Here is a 4677-nt window from a genome sequence, read left to right on the forward strand (position 1 = left end):
GACTAGAGGAGGTGATCCTGCTCCGCCGGCGACCTTTGCCCAACCAGAGGTGCAGGACAACTTATTGACAGTGCTAAAGAGTGCTTCCATCGTCGATGAACATCGCGCCCTTATGGGCATGGTGATTGAGAAGGTTCAGGCCACTGAAAGTGGACTGGATGAATCCTGCATCAGCCATATAAAAGGCTTGGAGGTAAGTTTTAGTAGTTTTTAGAAGATTTGTCATAGTATAGATAGTAGCCCCTGATACACTGTCCGGTGAAAGAAGGAACCAGACAGGGGATCAAATTTCCTTCCACAGGAGACTCAATGCATGACATATATCTCTTCCTTTATAAATAGGCGTCTGCAGCGACTGCCGCATCTCATACTGCGGAAGTATCCGGACTGAAGCAGAGTCTGGAGCGGGCCGAAGAAGAACTTGGCCGGGTGAAGAAGCAGTTGGAGGACCATCAAGGTATGTCAAAACCTTGTTAAGTTGAGCACAATTAAGTAGGTGTGCCTAATGAAAGTATATATACTGCGCGCTCTAGGGGCGAATGCCGAAATTGACGCATTGAAGAAGGCTATGGCCTTAGCCGAAAAGAAAGCAGCCGCTGAACAGACCCTTCGCGAGAAGCACGAGGCCAGGGTCATTGAAGCTGAACGAGAGCTTCAGGAGGCCGTGCAGAAAAGTGAGACTTTGGAGCAGAGTCTATCATTGAAAGAATCCGAAGTCGCCCAAGCTCTCCAAGCCGCAGCTGATGCTCGGGAGGAAGCCCAAGGTGCTCTGAAGGACATTCAGCAGGCGAGGAAGATTGCGGCTGGTAAGTCTTTTTCCTATTTAGAGCAATTGTTTATGCCCTAACAGGAAAAATTCAAGGTGACAAATTGACTTCTGATTTCTCCAGGGGCATTTGCGGATCTTTCGCGCAGCATATCTGATGCTGCTCAATTCTATCGAGTTGAGGAGAAGAAGACTGCGGAAAAGCTTTTCTGGTCACAGTATTTGGCACCGAATTATCTGGTGCCATTCGTCGATCAGCTGAAGCAGCTGGTCGCAGTGCACCAGGCGGCCGAACTAGCCATGAAGGATTTGATTGTCCGTCTATGGCCCACCGAGCCTATTCCGAGCAGTTACTTTGGGCTCGTGAAGCGAATTGTGAGTGCCTGTCCTTGGCTTGACGTCATTAAGCGGTCGGTTTGTATAGAAGGTGCGCGAATGGCATTTGCCCCCGCGAAAGTGCACTGGGGAAAGCTGGATGCTGAAAAGCTGATGACTGAGGGACCACCCAAGGGGAAGGAGCACCGCAAGCCTGAACTATATTACGATGGTGTCCTGAAAGGAGCCCGCCTTGTGGCGGAGCAATGTACCAAAGACATTGTATTTCCATGAAGGCAATCATGCTGTCCTTTGTAAAGCGGAACAGAGTCACCTTTATTTATGTATTTATATGAAAGTTTTTCTTCCTGCGCGGCCGTTTTATATGTTAATCTTGAGAGTTGGCCAGTCGTCGGCTTCTGCCCCCACGTAGGAAATACAGGGGTGTTCGGGATATACCTGAACACTCTTTACCCCATTTTTGGGTCCATAAAGGAGGTGTTCAGCACAGTGAACCAGGCAATCAGACTATAGGGATTTATCACTCTCACTTAGCCATAGGAATTCGAGTATGGTAGGCGCAACCCCTGGTGTTCGGAAAGACCGCACAAGGGGATCTAACAGCACCTGATCGGTAGACCGATCCGCCGCACTCTGCATTTATTATGGCATTATGCGGAATAAGTCCTTAAATATTTTACAACCTCTCGAACAGCTGACCAGCTCTCGCCTTATCATGACAGTCAGTTTTCGGCTTTCTCTATTGAGGTTCTCGTCCGGAAAAACAGGGACACAATCGCAGTAGTTCTCCCAGCGCTACCTTAGCCGATATTGCGGAACGTAAGGTACCAAAACATGGGAGACGGGCAAACCCATCTTGGACCCAAGACATGATTCGGAGTTGATGCATATAATGCTATAAGTTCGGGGTGCCGAGCAACCGAGAAGGTGGTCGGACTTTTTTGCCATAGTGCGGGTATAATGAACCCCTTGGCGTTTTAAGGCATAACACAATATTCGGATGCCGTTTATGACTAAAAAATGTCAATAAGAGATGATAGCGGATAAGCGTCATATAACTCTACATGTTGTATTCGAGTAATACATTTATGCATATGGGTACTGTTCATGTTGTAAAAAGGAGGTATGACGGCATAACCTATTTAGACCGGGCGGGAGAGAGCTGTATGTGAATCCGAAGTATGTCCAGATTGTCTTCGGGGTAAATGTTCAAAGATTCCCCCTTTACACGTCCGGGCTGATTTCCTGGCGCCAGTCCTATTATCCGCAAAAGAGAACATGCAAAGAAAATGATGAGGGACGTATGTGCGCCACGGAGCGATTGAACCGCGGGGCGTGGCCCTTCCCAACTTATGCTGGGGTGTTTGACTGGCGCCTGGTCGAGCCGAGCTATCCTGACATGAATTAGTTCGGACTCCTTTATTACTGTCCGGGGGGTTGGCTGCCGAATCAAGGTTCGGTAAGGAGGCACAATTCACTGCTTCAGTGGCCATATGCTATTCGACGCCGAAGTAAGGCTCAGCCGTGCCCGCAAATGTGACTATGTCACGTGGGCCTAGTATGGTACCACGTTGAATCGAGCCGACATGGTTCGCCCAGGCAGTACGTAATAGTTACTGTATAGGGGGTTAGTGTCTAAGACTGACTCTTCGGTATGGTGATCATTCGGTGATCCGGAGACAACCTCTAGGGTGGTGTTTATAACTCTCACCGTGTTGGTTTGCGTAGGAGTTTCTTTTCCTCTATATTGCATTGCTTTGAGACCCCTTATTGTTTTCGGTGTGTGACCGACCGGCTTGTTTGAAGACCCGGCATTATCTATTTGTATGATTGGCTGCCGATCCTGGGTACCATGGATTTGGCATGGGCGGCCGAGTATGCAGTCTAGGTCGGATGGGCCCGAATTGCTTTGTTGAAGTGGCCTTTTCCGCTAACCGGACTGGGAGTCGCGGAATCCAGCATTGACTGCCATCTCGTGGGCGTCATCATTATTCTTGGGACGCTTATGTTTGTTGCGTCGATGTTTATGGATGCTATATCTGGCCTGTAATGTGCCAGGGGTGTTTGCTTTGTTGCTGTGAGCCAGCCAGCTATCTTCGCCCGCACAAAAGTGGGTAATGAGTGTTGTTAGGGATGCCATGGACTTTGGTTTCTCTTGGCCGAGGTGTCGGGCGAGTCACTCATCCCGAATACTATGTTTGAAGGCTGCTATGGCTTCGGTGTCCAGACAGTCGGCGATTTGGTTCTTTTTTAGTAGGAACCGAGTCCAGAATCTCCTGGCTGACTCTTCGGGCTGTTGGGTAATGTGACCTAAGTCATCAGCATCCGGTGGTCGCCTATAGGTACCTTGGAAGTTGTTGAGGAATGCGTCCTCAAGATTTTCCCAACTGCCGATGGAGTTCGCCGGCAGGCTATTCAGCCAATGTCTGGCTGGTCCTTTAAGCCTAAGGGGAGATACTTGATGGCATGTAGATCATCACCACGGTCCATGTGAATGTGGAGAAGGAAATCTTCGATCCATACCACAGGGTCTGTGTCACGCCCAATATGCGATACTATCCTAAAGAGACTCAAAGGTCCCACCAAGGATAGAACCGCATATTGATACGCTTTTGCAAGGTGGATATCATTACATCAACATTACATAATAGATGGGGATACATACAAAAGGCATACAATGCCACACGAATACAACATCATCTTACATAAGAGCAACATCCGACTATGGATGAAACACAAACAGAAACTCAAACGACATCCACCCTGCTAGCCCAGGCTGCCGACCTGGAACCTATCACCTGATCGACGAAGAAGCAGAAGAAGAACTCCAAAACAAGCAAGCATCGCACTCGCGTCAAGATCATCGCATAAACCTGTACCTGCAACTGTTGTTGTAGTAATCTGTGAGCCACAAGGACTCAGCAATCCCATTACCATGGGTATCAAGACTAGCAAAGCTTAATGGGAAAGGAAGGGTAAAGTGGTGAGGTTGCAGCAGCGATTAAGCATGATATGGTGGCTAACATACGCAAATAAGAGCAAGAAGAGAACAAGTGGAACGGTCGTGAAGCTAGCAATGATCAAGAAGTGATCCTGAACTCCTACTTACGTCAAACATAACACAGAAACCGTGTTCACTTCCCGGACTCCGCCAAAAAGAGACCATCACGGCTACACACGAGGTTGATGCGTTTTAATTCGAATCAGGTGTCAAGTTATCTACAACCGAACATGAACAAATTCCCATCTGCCCATAACCGCGGGCACGACTTTTGAAAGTTTATACCCTGCAGGGGTGTCCCAACTTAGCCCATGATAAGCTCTCGCGATCAACGAAGGATATACCTTCTCCCAGGAAGACCCGATCAGACTCGGAATCCCGGTTTACAAGACATTTCGACAATGGTAAAACAAGACCAGCAAAGCCGCCCGATGTGCCGACAAATCCCGATAGGAGCTTCACATATCTCGTTCTCAGGGCACACCGGATAAGTCAAGCTACGAGTAAAACCAGACCTCGAGTTTCCCCGAGGGGGACCCGCAGGCTGCTCGGCTCGGACCAACACTCGAAGGAG

Source organism: Triticum aestivum, chromosome 5B (assembly GCF_018294505.1).
Source record: "Triticum aestivum cultivar Chinese Spring chromosome 5B, IWGSC CS RefSeq v2.1, whole genome shotgun sequence".
NCBI lineage: Eukaryota > Viridiplantae > Streptophyta > Magnoliopsida > Poales > Poaceae > Triticum > Triticum aestivum.